The sequence below is a fragment of the Mustela putorius genome, unplaced genomic scaffold (genome assembly GCF_011764305.1).
Source record: "Mustela putorius furo isolate JIRA1106 unplaced genomic scaffold, ASM1176430v1.1 tig00003834_pilon_pilon_pilon, whole genome shotgun sequence".
In the NCBI taxonomy this organism is placed as follows: Eukaryota; Metazoa; Chordata; class Mammalia; order Carnivora; family Mustelidae; genus Mustela; species Mustela putorius.
The window spans coordinates 67,266,656-67,283,187 of record NW_025421987.1 but is presented as its reverse complement, the minus strand read 5'-3'; the positions used below and the strand labels follow the sequence as shown (position 1 = coordinate 67,283,187).

At 32.2% G+C, this 16,532-nt stretch overlaps 1 non-coding gene across 1 annotated transcript; it reads right to left on the bottom strand.

Moving 5' to 3' along the window:
- Positions 1 to 14,857: 14,857 nt before the first annotated feature.
- LOC123394616 lies at positions 14,858 to 14,960 on the bottom strand. Its single transcript, XR_006609372.1, has one exon. It is a non-coding gene; the product is annotated as a U6 spliceosomal RNA (small nuclear RNA).
- Positions 14,961 to 16,532: the final 1,572 nt, after the last annotated feature.

Sequence of the window (16,532 nt, the reverse complement as noted above, 5' to 3'; positions counted from 1 at the left end):
ATGCACTTTTTTCTTTTCTTTTCTTTTTTAAAGCATTCATCTTTGTTACCTGAATGTAACATTTTACTTCCCATTTTGGGCTTGATCAAGAATGCTGAGATGTTTCCACACAGTGTAGATTTAAAGTAACATTCTAGGGTGCCTGGGTGGATCAGTCTGTTAAGTGTCTGCCTTTGGCTTAGGTCACGGTCCCAGGGTCCTGGGATCAAGACCCACATTTGGCTCCCTGCTCAGAGGGGAGAGTGCTTTTCCCTCTGCCACTCCCCAACTCATGCTCTCTCTCTGCCTTGCAAAAATAAATAAAATTTTAAAAATAAAGAATGTAATATTCTAATAGTACTTAATAGAGTATGAAATGTTATAAATTAGAAAAGTTTTATAGAAATCTAATTCACAGATTTTAAGATAAATTCTCTCTGAATAATAACAAAATATATTTAGTTATATCTTCAATTTTTTGTAAAGAAACAACTGAATCTCAACACCCTCCAGTAATCCTGAGACATAATATTTTTATCATCATTTACTAAACAGGAAGATAGCTCCTGGCTTTACACTAATTTTCAGCAGACTAAATCAAAAGAAGGTATACTCTTTGCCGTGTGTGTGTGTGTGTGTGTGTGTGTGTGTTTCTTGTTATATATTTATCTCTGTGGTAATCAGAAAAGGCAGAAATAATCTTGAGTGCATTCCTTGGCAACCAATTATCTCAAAATATAGAAAAACATTTTGTGCAATAGTTTCATCTATTACTTTGAATTGCTGTCTGCTTTAATATTTCATTTCCATGTGAACAAATTTTGAGCATATCAAAATGCTAATCAGTTGCCAGAATAATACAACATTCCATGCAGAATCTTTTCTGTGGGAGCAAACAGTAGGATCACCTTACATAACCTAGAATAACATTTTCTTCCTAATTGGCAGAGTGTATCTGTCATTTCCTGGTGTTTTCTTGCTGGTTAAAACTAACCTTTGTGGATAGTTTATTTAATCACTGAGCTCTCTATATGTATGCTTGTGTATTTAAATGATATAACTATAGCTATTATTTTTCAAAATGGACGTGACTATCAGCCCATTTGGGAAGAATTATAAGGTTGGTTGATGATTTTAATGGTCTTATAATCATCCCTTCTACACATGTATAATCAACTAGACACTAAAAACACAGACTCAAGGGCTCTGAGTAGTTTGATTTTATATTCACAAAATTTTTCTGAGTGACAATCACAAAAGTTGTTTCATGAATTAGTATTTAAAGTGTGAAGACATTTCATATTCAGGCTATTTAACTTCTGCTGCTTCCCATAATCGTATTTTCCATTTATTAATTAAGTGTTGAGCTTACAGTTTTACTGGTCATTAAATATGCTTAATGAAGGAAAATATGGAAAAGTGAAATAAAAAATCAAGATTCATAATCCCTCTTCTTATTTTATAGACACAATTTTCAATATTCCATGTTTTTAGCATTTATATTTTTAAATTTAATTTATATCATATATGCAATTTTCACCTAGCATGAGAATTTGTGAAGTCATTACATTTTTTCTTATATTACATATTTTAATATAATATTAATTTTATTGTTATAATGCCTATTAGCAACATCCCTATTGTTGAACATGTAAGAGGTTTCAAATTTTCTTATTATGAATAATCCCATGATCATCTTCTTTGTCCACATATGGGTGTTTGCCTTTTTTTTTTTTTTTAAGATTTTATTTATTTATCTGACAGAGAGAGATTACAAGTAAGCAGAGAGGCAGGCAGAGAGAGCGGGTGAAGCAGGCTGCTCCCTGAGCAGAAAGCCTGATGGGGGGCTCGATCCCAGGAGGACCCGAGCCTAAGGCAGAGGTTTTAACCAACTGAGCCACCCAGGCACCCAGTGTGTTTGCCTTTTTAAAAGGAATTCATTACTAAGATAAACTGCTGGCTCAAGATTGTTGCAATTTTAATGCTCTGGATATATAATCATACTATTATACCAAGTCAATTCTTATTTACAATCCCTCTATAAATTCATGGAAAGAACTGTTTGCTGTTGTGCATCATAAAAAAATAAAATTGGTTTTAATAGTTTCTAAATTGATAATTACATCTTTTGACTCCCAATTAAATTGAATATTTTACATGTTGTTTACTAAACATTTTACTCACCTGATTGTAAAAAGTATCTGCATCCAATTTGCTATTCTTTTATTATCCTAGAATTCAATTCATATTGAAATATGAATTGAAATACAAAAATAAGAATTGAAATATGAATGGAAACATGAATTGACTTGAACATGAAATATGAATTGAAATATGAATTAAAATATTCATTTTAAAAACAATTTTTAATTTGTCCATTTATAAAAATACTTTTATATTTTCTGTGTGATGTTTATATTTATCCTCCAAAATAAAAGTGGTAAGTACAATTTGTCTGATTTTAGTTTGTTCACTCAAGGTTTACTTGCCTGTGGGACATAAAGCCTGAACAATTAGGAAGCCAATTCTACAAAAGCCATTATACTGGCTTCCTGGGTGGTTTCTTTAAGACAAATTATGTAAAGTAATTAAACATGCCCTTATGGGGTTGCCTTAGTAGGTTAAGGTGGCTCAGTAGGTTAAGCCTCAGACTCCTGGTTTCATCTCAGGTCATGATCTCAAGTTTGTGAGATTGAGCCCTGCATTGGGTGCTTGGCATGGGGCCTGCTTAAGGCTCTCTCTGTCACTCCCTCTGCCCTTTCTCTCTCTTTCTCTCCCCCTTTCTTTCTCCCCCTCTCTTTCCTTAGTTCTAAAAAAAAAAAAAAAAAAAAAAAAAAGCCCTTAAGGATTATAAGCTATTAATGGAGGAAGAGAAAACTATAGAATAGTAGTGATAGTAGTAGTAAAAATGGTGTGAAAAATATAATGACAGGTATGAACAGAATAGAATTGGGAAAACATAAAATCGGATACAGTGAGAGAGCACTTCTTTTTTTTTTTTTTTTTTAAAGATTTTATTTATTTATTTGACAGACAGAGATCACAAGTAGGCAGAGAGGCAGGCAGAGAGAGAGAGGGAAGCAGGCTCCCCGCCGAGCAGAGAGCCCGATATGGGACTCGATCCCAGGCCCCTGAGATCATGACCCGAGCCGAAGGCAGTGGCCCAACCCACTGAGCCACCCAGGCGCCCTTCTTAAAGGACATGATCTTTGCAAATCCTGAATTCCAAGTAGAAATTAACCTGGAGTAAGAGAAAAGACAAACATTCAAGGCAGATGGAACAATGTACAAGTGCAACTAAAGCCACATAGTCTGTGGAAATCTGAGATTGGGGTTCCTATGGAGAGAGAGGGTTAATAGTGTAAGAAAGAAAGCTGTAGTCATAAAGAAGGCCAGATTCTGAAGGACATAGCATACCAAATTATGGAACTTATACTTTATCTTGAAGGCAATGGGAACATTGCTAAGTCTTCAATGTGGAAGTGGCATCAGAGAGCAATGAATCATGACAAGATAACCAGTCTGAAGACTCAAAACACAGCTTTTGCATTATAAATGTCTTATTACACAAATTAACTTATTAGAGTTTGTTTCCTTGCCTAAAACAGGGTTAATAACACCTACTATAAAGTTTTATGACAATGAGTGAATGAGTTAATTAAAGAATTCATATTAGTCAGTATAGAATAGGCTCTGCATAAATGGAAAGCATTATTGTAGATTAAGAGATTAAATATAAATTAAAATTTTAATGTTTGAGAAAATATTAACTTTTCTACTCTACAAACATTGTTGGATAATTTGATAATATTCTAAGTATTATTTATAATCTGACATCTGGAAATCCCAATCTAGAAGCTTCACAAAGTCAACATGTCTGTTGCATGACTATCAAATCATATACTCTGCTTGCTTTATTTTAGCTAACCATGCTAACATTTTTCCGGTTTTCCTCAAAATTCTAAAATAATTTTTAATACTGAGTGGTTTGTCAGATAATGTCTAGTGTGTGACTGTCTATTATACAATACGTCTTTCATCAGAAACCTCTCATGTCTAAGACCCTGGAGAAAATGTACCACAAATCTTGCAATTAATATTACTTATTTCTTTATGTTTTCCTCCTGTTTCCTGAGGGAATTTGTTGTTTTGCTTCCTTAGCATGATACACTTCCTTTGAACTTTTTTTTTACATGTCTACTGATGTTTCTATATTTTCTAATCTTAGAAAAAAGATTTTACATTAGTACATTATTAAGATTGTAATCAAATTCTATGTGCATTTGTTCAAAATATTTATCCTCCAAAATAAAAGTGGTAAGTACAATTTATCTGATTTTAGTTTGTTCACTCAAGGTTTACTTGCCTGTGGGACATAAAGCCTGAACAATTAGGAAGCCAATTCTACAAAAGCCATTATACTGGCTTCCTGGGTGGTTCCTTTAAGACAAATTATGTAAAGTAATTAAAAGAGTCACTCCTAGACAAATCTTAGGAATGATTTATTTCCTCAGATTTTCCCATGTGCTACCTTTGCCATCAGTTTTTGATCCCTCAAGCCAAAATAATAATTTCTGGTGGAAGACAGAGAAGTAGATACAGGGAAAATCATTTCATGGTTAAAGAAATCTCTTATACCAAAACATTTGGTGTTTTGCCTATTTGGTTTGTTGGAAGCAGCCTATAAGCAGCTGTGGTATATGATCTTCCTCCCTTCTTTATTTTTATTATTATTGTTGCTATATTTTTCTGAGTCTTATTTTACTTTTTCTTTAATTTTACCTGCAAAGCTAATGGGGATGGTAACTTTTTGTTCTTTGGATTTAACATACAAATCCCTGTACATATTCTAATAGTAAAATCTGAAGTTTTGAAATATGCATAAACCATAAAACCATTGCTAAATTCAAGATAAGTGAAAACTCCTTCACATTTGTTTCTAATCCCTTTTACTCCTCCCTACTATCCTCCCTACTCTCCAGCCCTAGAAAACCACCAATCACTGATCTGCTTTCTGTAACTATACAGTATTTTAGATTTTCTAGGGTTTTATAAACATTTTTTGAAGGGGGGATGGCTGATCTGCTTCCCTCAGTGTAATTATTGTGAGATTTATCCATTGTTTCATGTATCAATATTTCACTCATTTCTTTGAGGTGTAGTATACCGCTGTATATATATACATCATAATTTGTTTATACTTTCACATGTAGATGGATATTTTGGTGGTTTCCAGTTTGGGATAATGCAAAAAAAAAATTGCAGTGAACACTCACATACAAGCTTTAATTTGTCTTGGAGAAATACCTATGTGTGGTATCAAATGAATTTTATGGTAGGTGGATTTTTTAAATCTTAAGAAACTGCCAAATTTTATCCAAAGTGGTAGTATTATTTTATATTCTCATTCTACTGCATGGCAATAGCTGTTACTTCACAGAACTGTCAGCATTTGTGATGAAGTCATTAAGACAATCTGATAGGTATTAAGTATTAATCCCTTGTGATTTTAATTTATATTTTATTAATCCTGATGATGTTGAATATATTTTATGTGTGTGTCATCTTTCATAAATTGTCCATTCTTTCATAAATTGTTCAAATTTTAGCACACTTACTTGAGCTTTCTTATTATTGCGTTTAGGGAATACTCTGTATATTCTAGATATGAGTTCAGATAAGATATGATTGCAATATTTTTCCCAGTCTCTCTTTTGCAGAACAACATTTTTAATTTTCATGAAGTTAAATTATCATATTTTCTTTTGTCGATTATGCGTTTGATCACAGAGGTAAGAGTTCTTTGACTAAAACAAAGCAAAAAAAAAAAAAGTTTTCTTCTAGAAGTTATATAGCTTTAGACTTTACATTTTTTTTTTTAAGATTTTTGATTTATTTGACAGAGATCCATCACAAGTAGGCTGAGAGGCAGGCGGAGACAGGGAGGGAAGCAGTCTCCCTGCTGAGCAGAGTCAGATGCCTGGGCTCAATCCGAGGACCCTGAGATCAAGACCTGAGCCAAAGGCAGAGGCTTAACCCACTAAGCCACCCAGGCACTCCTACCTTTAGATTTTATATTTAAATTTATCATCCATTTAATAACTATTCATTATTTGTGCATAGTATAAATTATGTGTCAAAGTTATTTATGTACAGATGTCCAATTAGTCCAGTAGTCCAGTACTATTTGTTGAGATGACTACTCTTTCTCTGCTGAATTGCCTTCACACCTTTGTGAAAATCATTTGTCCTCACAGGAGTCTATTTCTGAACTCTATTTTGTTCTATTGATTTATTCATCTAGACAGACCAATGTCATCAAGAAAATTAAATTTTTCTATTTTAAATACGCAAATAGTCATTGTGTTTTTTCTACCGATTTATCAAGTATGGCCATTACCATTATAAGATAATACTGAAATTTTAGTATTAAAAATAAAACAATAGTACTTGCAACAATGCCCAGCAACAACAACTTTAAAGTGTCGAGACAACTATATTTGTTAAAAACCTATATTTTTAAGTCTTTTTCCTCTCTATGATTTTCCATGTAATTTCTAGTTTACTTCATACAAAATTCAGAAGCTCTCATTTTTCCTGGCAATTTTATTTGTGTTTTACTGAGCAGAAGCTCTCTAAAAGATTTTGCATTGATTTTTAAATGATTTTACTCTCACAAAGATCCTTAATGGCTATGGCCCTGTGCTTTCACGGAAGACCTTTCATCACCTTATGTACCTTGTTGTTCACTTAGATCTGAATCTGCTGATTTTTTAATGTGTTCTAATCATAACCTTTAGGTAATGTGAGCAAAAATGTTTGGTAATTAGGTCCCTCAATAGGAAGTAATTCCCATGCTGAACTTCCAAATGACTACCCTATTATAGTTTTGTAAAGTTTGCTTGAAATAATATGTTATAAAAAAATAATAAAGAAAAAAGAGAAATAATGTGTTAGTAAGTACAACTTTAAACTATATTTTACTTTCAAAGATTTAAATTTATATTTAAAAAACTCAATATATTCTGCATCTCACCATGCTAAAACATTCATATTGGATAGTTGGGGCCTAAAGTTAATAATTGTTTATTGTGATATTTCACATGTATGTGGTAAATGGTTCCATGGCCATATAATAACAACAATATGTTCCTATGAGTATAGACAAGAAATAATTATTACTTTTGATTTCTCCCTTACACTGGTAACACAAATTACTCATAACCTAAACAAGCATATGAATATATACATATTGATATCATCATTAACTTTGTAACTTTCTTATGAAATATTCCTTATTTTTAAATAACAGAAAGTACACCTAGATAGAAATAAGATTTTAAAGGACTCGTTTTTGTTACATTTTAGGAATCATTTGATTAATTTTAATAACAATTAATATGGATTTGATGACCAGTTGTGTGTGTATAACTTAAGAGGGTTTTTTTTTACCTTCTGACAATTACATTTTTTTTATTTTAAATATATATATAGATGTATTCTTTTTATATATGTAATCAATGCCTCTCATTTAGTGTAAAGGCTTCTCAGTTCATTTGAGAGCTGGAAACATTCCTAATTGTCATTCAGAAAATAATTTGCAGTTAAATATTATCTACAGTTAGAAATTGTATATTTAGGGGCATCTGGGTGGCTCAGTGGGTTAAAGCCTCTGCCTTTGGCTCAGGTCATGATCCCAGGGTCCTGGGATCGAGCCCCACATCAGACTTTCTGCTCAGCAGGGAGCCTGCTTCCTTTTCTCTCTCTCTCTGCTTGCCTCTCTGCCTACTTGTGATCTCTCTCTATGTCAAATAAATAAATAAAATCTTTTAAAAAAATTATGTATTTAGGTATTTTCTTCAGTTGTCAAATAAATACAACTCTAACATCACTACACCCAAAACACATCCATTGTTAAATTAATAATTATGATTTTAAAAAGCACTAGAAAACTGAGGTCAGCAGTTTACATTTGATTCAACCATCTGCAAGATTTTTGAGCTAAGGTAGATCACTTTCTCTTTCCATGTTTTTGTTGTAGGAAGGCTGAAATGTGAAGCCCTCAGGATTTATAAGTCATTAATTAAATTTTTATTTTTTGCCATTTTCCCCATTGCTCCTAATAATATATTGAGAACATAAATTTACACATTTGGCAGTTTCTAAAACCGAAATTAGAAACAAAACCTTTAAAAATCTTATGGTCAAGTTATGAATGTAAATGATGTTAAACAAAAAGTTTCATCCTGATAAGATATTTTTGACTGATCTATATTTTCATTTTATAAAGTTATCTCCTTCATATATAAAAGTACTTCTTAAAATTTATATGTATATAAAATATCTAAAACTTGAAGATATATCATCTGATATGTCTAAATGAAGATCAATTTTAATGCACTTGGATTATTAAGTTTTCTTACAATTTTGGTTCTAGAGGTTGCAGGCTATACTAGTCTATCAAAACAAACAAAGAAACAAACAAACTTTTTTTTTTTTTTTTTTTTTTTTATACTTAAAGCAAATGTAAGGAAGCCAGGTCTCTTAGATCATATCTCACTCATGGGAATGACTAATGTATATCAGACAAAACGTGATAGTTATTCATTTCAATGACTTTGATGAAGAAGTTCTTTTTTTCTCAATATTTTTTCTTACATTATTTTGGATGCACACTACACTGTAGTGAGAATTAAAAAAACAGGTCGGAAGGAGAGTTAGGAAAGGTCGATAGATACAGGTATACTTTGTTTTTGCAGAAATTTAAGAATAATTCCAATTTGGAGCATGCTATTTTATTTTATTGACAATGTTTTTCTTTCTGTTTGTTTGTTTTTCTACTGAACAACTTCAAAGCAAATTGATTTAGATGAAAATAACTTGAAACCATTCATGAGTTAGAGCAATGATTAAAGTGTATTGTTATGATATGGCATATCAGCTGATTCTTTAGCTGAATAGAAATGAATAAAAAAATGAGGCTGTTTTCTTTCTTTTTTTAAAATTTTATTTATTTATTTGACAGACAGAGATCACAAGTAGGCAGAGAGGCAGGAAGAGAGAGAGGGGAAGCAGGCTCCCTGCTTAGCAGAGAACCCGATGTGGGACTCGATCCTAGGACCCCAAGATCATGACCTGAGACTAAGGCAGAGGCTTAACCCACTGAGCCACACAGGGGCCCGAGGCTGTTTTCCAATTTAGCAGTAAATATCTCTCAAGATAACATTTTAGATTTTAAAAAATTACTAAAATCTGAATTATTGCTATCATAATTCAAATTCAAATTTATTTCCAACATCTGCCGCACTTTTGTTTTTATGTTTGTAAGTAGTTCCATGAGGATAGAAAAAGACATGCAAGATTAAAAAAAATATACCTGATCACCAAAGCTCTATTTAAGTACAAGTTAACAACTTAAACTTACTCCTAATACTGCATTTTATACTTATTAATAGATACACTTATTTCAAACCATGACAAAATGTTTTTGGTTTTCTAATGTGTATGGTTTTTTAACTTCTAGTATTTCATCACAATAATTTTTATTTGTTCCAGTACAGTAAAAATTATTTGGAAAGGACTTAGCTTCAAATTATATAAATTATATAACATCTATTTTTGCCACATTGAATTAAATGTATGCTTAAGTTTAGAAATTAAGAAATACTTGGCCCAGAATTAAATCATCCTCTTATTCTGTGTGTGATTCTACTAACTAAATAAATGGGTCAGATGTGCTTTCCCTTGGGGTTGTTAGTCTTGCTTGTCTACTTAATATCCATGCAATAACTTGGGGCTTGGTGTATTACTTTAAAAAGTATACCATATCTTAACTTTTTTTCCATAATATTATGCTCAAATACTCCTTAATTCTATTCATTTTGAAACTGTTTTTCATTGAATACCTGTGAAATTCAAAGAAGTTTTTTTTTTTTTTAATTTGACTTCATACTTTTAAAATAACGGTGACAATATAGTATACTGGAGGAAAGTTATTTTTTAAAGATGTGTATCTTTTGCTAATTATAAGATAAATTATTTTATAGAGAATTTATATCCAATATTACATTTTTATAATTTTACCTTGTATTAAAAAAAAAGAAAAATCACTAGAAAAGAGTCTTGTAATAAACCAGATAATATGATGTACAATATTGCTATAGGAGAATTCATATATATATATATATATATATATATATATATACCCCACAAACACATATACACACACATATATAATATAATAATATATAATTATATATAATATTATATATATTTATATAATATCTACCTAAAAACCACTATAACTTTATAAACTTATAACAATAGTACCATGCTTATAACTAGATGTAGCATATTATATGTCACTATCTGTCAGGTATATATGGATAAAAAGGTAATGAAAATAAATACAACTTATAGAACTTCCTGAATTATTCAGAATTAACTGAGAAGATGCAAACTGCGGAGTGCTTTCCCTGGTGTGGATAATGCCTCATGATCAATAAGCAAACATTGTCCTTAACTTAAAACCAAATTTAAGAATGCGTTATTAAAGAAGCATAAAATATGCAAACATGCACGTCTGATGACATTTGCACTGTGACAGAAGATGTTGATTCTTAATTCCACAATTTTAGGCAATATAATGCTTGAAATATTGCGTGTAGAGGACCCTTGCAGTAAGAAAGAAAAGTAAATAGAGCACCTGGGTGGCTCAGTCAGTGAAGTGTTCTACTCTTTTGATTTCAGCTCAGGTAATGATCTCAGGTTCCTGAGATTGAGCCCCACATCAGGTTCTGCCCTGGGCAGGGTTTCTCCATTTAGGATTTTCTCTCTCTGCCTCTCCCTCTGCCCCTCTCCCATCTCTCCCCACTCCTGCTGCTGGCATTCTCTCTCTCTTGAAAGAGAAAGAAGGAGAAGAAAGAAAACTTGTACCCCTGGGGTTAATAATACATCATATGTTAATAAAAAATAAAGTAATAATAATAAAAGAAAGAAAGGAAGGGGGGAAAGAGGAGGGAAGTAAGGAGGGAGGGAAGGAAGGAAGGAAGAGAGAAAGGTAAATAATTTAACTATTTGACAACTGTTCCACAGAGATAAAGGTTCAGTATCTGATCTGGTTTATCTTCATCAAGCTGATTCAGAAAAGAGGCAAACAAACAAACATGAGCATTCCTTTCTATACCAAGCATCCATAATGGTAAGTTTATTACCACCTATCTTAACCATTTACACAGATTTCTAAAACTAAGTTTATTTAATTAATCTTGTTAATTAAACTTTCTTGATTAGTCTCCATATTTATTGGTTTAAAACTTCAAAAGGAACACTTAAATTTGATATCCATTCTTAAAGACCTTGGAAAATGCAAACTCATAAATTATGTATACTGCATGATTTACATCGTTTTAAATATTTAAAAAAGGGTTAGAATGTATGTATGAAAATAGGTTTAATTTAATTTTAAAATCCCTTGAACTTTTCCTTTAATTCAAAAACTTTACTAGTTTCAAACATTTTATCTTAGTTTCATGAAACAATTTATAAGAGCAATTAATTCATTTTCAGTAAAATTCAAATTACTAATGAACCAATTAAACACATAGAACTATCTTAGCTCTCCAAAATAGAGAGAGAAAAAAAATCATTTAAATATTGGCACTAGAAAGTTGGTTGCATCTATTTGCAGAGGTCCTTCCCCTCATTCCCTGGATACTTTGGCTCTTGACTTACTGTTCCTCTCTTCAGCCTTGCTAACTATTATAATTATTAGAATTTCAATTTTCTTGTAGGTGTTCTTTCCAATAACCTTAAGCTTCTCTCCTCCAATGAATTTATTCTCCATCTTGACTTGGTTATTAAGTCCCATGGATATTCCACTGATCTTCCTACATGCAACTCTATATAGCCTCAGTTCTGAATCCCACACTGTATACCATCTTTTTGCATCTCACTGCCTATATTAACCCTAGTCTTATGCTTGTTGAACCCTACAGGGATTTCAGTCCAACTTCTCCCACCTACCTACCTTCTTCCACCTTGTAGTACACCACTCAGAACCTTATTTCCCCCTTCCCTAACTGAAAGTCCAGGTCCCATCATTTTAATCATTCTCCAGCAGGTATATTCAATTCCTTTGCCTTCTTTCACAAATTGCCTAGAAATAACTGGGCCTGGTACTACCCAACTTTCTGCTTTCTTTGAGATGTCAATGCACAGGTGAGTGTGGTTGGAGAGAAACACATAGTCATATTGATACTGTCCCTTTAAATTTAGAGGCCTTCATCTGAGCCCTCTTAATTTTTTCATGAATCATACTATATTTCCTTTGTTTATTTACTATCTCACTTCCCATATCAATCTCAAATCTTTTATCTATAAGCCAAAGTCAAAAGGCTGTGAAAACTAAGAGCTTTTTGTATCTCATCTGATTATGAGACTGGACCTGATCTGATCAATTCCTTTGGGTGCAAAACTTTACCTGAAATTAATATCTTTTTATATTTTTTATTCTGATTAGTGTGAATATTCATGTATTTCCCTACAGGTTTATTAATGTTTTGCTTACAAGTTATATGTAAGACTTTAAAGTATATATCACAATATTACCTGTCCATAATCCAAAAAAGTTCATATTTTAGAACATATCTGACTACAAAGGTCTTGGGTAAGAATTTTGGATCTTGTATTTTTTTCCACAAAACATTTTATCTCTATGAAGAAATTATGACTCTATATAAGATCTGTATCCCTCTTGTATAATATAAGGGCAAATATAAATTAAAAGTAAGAAGCTTGGGGGGTGCCTGGGTGACTCAGCTGTTAAGCATCTGCCTTTGGCTCCTGTCATTGTCCCAGGGTCCCGGGATGGAGCCCCACATCGGGCTCCCCACTTGGCGAATCTTGCTTCTTCCTCTCCCACTCCCCCTGCTTGTGTTCCCTCTCTCACTGTGTCTCTCTCTATCAAATAAATAAATAAAATCTTAAAAAAAAAATAAGAAGCTTAATTCTCCCTGTTGAAAATAAGGGAAGACCCCTCCCACCTCCCACCTTTAGAAGGCTTTCTTTAGAATACGTGTAATTTTTTTCTTTGTCTCTTTAAAATGTATGTAAATATTTTTAAGCCAAATAAGCCAATTGCCAGCTATAAGGCACAATGAAGTCTTTCTCAAGAACTTGGGAGCCATCTCTTTGAAATGCAACATCCAGTAAGATAGCATCTCTATCTTCCGGTTTCTGTTGGAGTTGAAGTCTTAAGTCCATGGTTATCTCATGTTAAATTGCCAAAGTTACCTCTTGCCACAAAAATATTACAGTTTATGGGGCGACTGGGTTGCTCAGTGGGTTAAGCCGCTGCCTTCGACTTAGGTCATGGCTCAGATCATGGCTCAGGTCATGATCTCAGGGTCCTGGGGTCAAGCCCTGCATTGGGCTCTCTGCTCAGCAGGGAGCCTGCTTCCCTCTCTCTTTTTCTGCCTACTTGTGATCTCTCTCTGTCAAATAAATAAAATCATTTTTTAATAGTAATTATTAAAAAAATAGTATAGTTTATTTTTTCTTTGGGAAAAAACTGATTAGCAAACACAAATGGCCCCTCCAATTATCAGGTGAATCTTAGAAGAATGATGTGTGACAAATGTTGCTATCAAGTTCTCTTGTTTAAGGACTAGTTACTGACCATTTTGAGAACATGTATACAATAGAGTTTTATCTTCTTGGCAATATGAAAGGGTAGGATTTTATTCTGGCTTAAAGCCTATTCTATAACAAAGCTGTTTTCTTTCTCTTCTACTATTGTGGGAAGGTTTTCTGGGTTGGCTGAAGATTTTGTTTTTAATGGTTTTCCTCAACAGTAGCACCATCTGACTAACTTATTCAAAGACACTCCCCCAGAAATTCTTCCCTATCTTTCATGCCTTTTAGAACATTTTTCCTTAATTGATCTTTTTCATTAGCTGGAATGTCTTCTATCCTGACCTTACACTTCCTTCGAAATGATCTTTCTACAATTATCTTCTTTCAGAATCAGACAATCTCCTTCTGTAGACCATTTCTGGTATACACTCTAATTAGGCTATTATATGCATATACATAGAAATACACATATTTACATAAATGTCAATTTATATGAAAAGGATGTGTGTGTGTGTGTGCTTGTGTGTATATATTTAAAATGTACATGAATAAAGTGTTTCAGACTCACTAACTGATACCATACTTACATGGAAATCAATGCACTAAAATTCCATGCCTTAATAGTGGTTTTGGTTTAAATATACAGTGAAATGTACAAATATTATTTGCACAGTTTGATTAGTTTTGACAAATGCACACACCTGTGTAACCAGACCATATTAAGATACAGAATATAACCATACATAATCTCTGAAAGTTCCCTCATTTTCTTCCCAGTCAACACTCTTATACGTAAGGCAACCACTTTGTTAATTTTTTTATCATATTAGTTACCATATATTAGATATATTTTAAAATAAAATTTTTTATGGGCATACATTTTCATTCTCTTGGATAAATACCTAGGAATAGAATCCTATTTCATGGAACAGCTGTATATTTGTCTTTATAATACATTGCCAAAGCACTTTCCATTGTGCTATCTCATTTTACACACCCACTGCATAATAGTTCTAATTCTTTTCCAACTTGGCAGCATTTGGTGTATCAGACATTTAAATTTCAGCCAAACTTCTAATTCTGTAGGGTAATTTTATCATGGTTTTAACGTGATTTTCCTTAATGACGAATGTTCATTTTCTTATTTGCTTTTCTTGTTTTCTCTCTCTCTCTCATTCTCTCTCTTTTAACTCCCATTTTACATCTCCCTTTGTGAAGTATCCAAGAGTTTTGCTCACTTCTTTCTAATATAGAATGCTCCACGAATTTGCATATCATCCTTGGACAGAGACCATGCTAATTTTCTCTATTGTGTTCCAATTTTAATATGAGGGAGAGGAACAAGCAGACTCTGCACTGAGTGCAGAACCCCACAATGAATTGATCCCACAACCCTGAAAGCAAGACCTGAGCAAAATCCAAACTCAGATGCTGAACCGCTTAACCAACTGAGCCTCTCAGGCACCCAGGTACTTGCTCTTTTTTCTTTATTGGCTTATTTGTCATTTTATTGTCACATGGGATTTTTAAGTATTTGATTTGTTTTTTTGTAAGCTATACATTTACAAATAATTTCTTCTAGGTTGTAGTGTACTTACTGACTTTTTTTAAAACAGTGTTATGTGACAAGTAGCATTTTTTAAATTTAATAATGTTTGATTTTTTATTTACTCTCTTAAATTTTTTAAGGTGTTTTTTCCTTTTTTTCAAGTAATATTTTCCTGTACTCAAATCATAAAGATACTCTCCTGTGTTTTATGAGATTTGTAGTTTTTGCTTTTTATGTTTAGGTATATGATCTATCACAAATTAAGTTTTGTATGTGGTGTGAGGTAGGGGTTAATATTCTTTGTGACACAAATGGGATATATAGTATTCTAAATACTTGTTAAAAAACCTTATTTTACTAAATAGCTTTGGCAACCTTGTCCAAAATAATTTGCCAAAAATGAGTGGGCATATTTCTGGACTATTCTGTGCCTTTGATTTTTTTTCCCCATCATCATATCAATATGGCTATATTATTTCTATTATAGTTTTATAATAGTTTTTGAAGTGAGATTTTTTTTTAAGATTTTTATTTTTTTTTTTTAAGTATTTGTACTTCCATTCAGCACGTCGATTTTCATAAGAAATTCTGGTAGAATTATGACTGTGATTACTTTGAATCTATAGATTAATTTTTGGAAAATTGGCATTTTCACAATATTGGCCTTCAATTCTATAGACATGGTATATATCTTTCTAATTATTTAAATTTATTTTCTCAGAATTTTTTTGTAGTTGTGTATGTACTTTCACTTATTTTATTCAATGTGTTCCTGAGTTGTTTAGTGATTTAATGGTATTAAAATGAATTTTAAAGTCTTTTTATTTTGAAATAATTATAGACTCACAGGAAATGTCAGAAGTAATGCAATGTTCCAGCTTCCTTTAATGGTGACATATTTTATAATTGCAGAATAACACTGAAACTGAGGGAAATAATATTGGTACGTCATTATTAACTAGACTACAGAACTTAGTCAATTTTTACTGTTTTTAACCTACATTTGTGTGTGTGGATAGTTCTAAGCAATTTTATTCCATGTAATGATTTGTTCAACCACCGCAAAAATTAACTGTTCTTAGCTTTCCTACAACCACAAAAGATCTGTTTTATTCCATTCTTGTCCCATGGCAGCCACTAAACTATTTTCCATCTCTATAGATCTGTCCTTTTGAAATGTCATATAAATGAAATTATACATAATGCCATGTCTTTAAATTGCGTCAAAAGAATCTTGGGAGTTGGTGGAAGTGGGTGGGAGTACAGGTGAAAAATTTAACCATGAGTTGGTAATTATCAAATCTTGGTGAGGATCTATAAGGATTCATTATATTCTCTACTTTGAAATACTTTTAATATTCCTTTAATA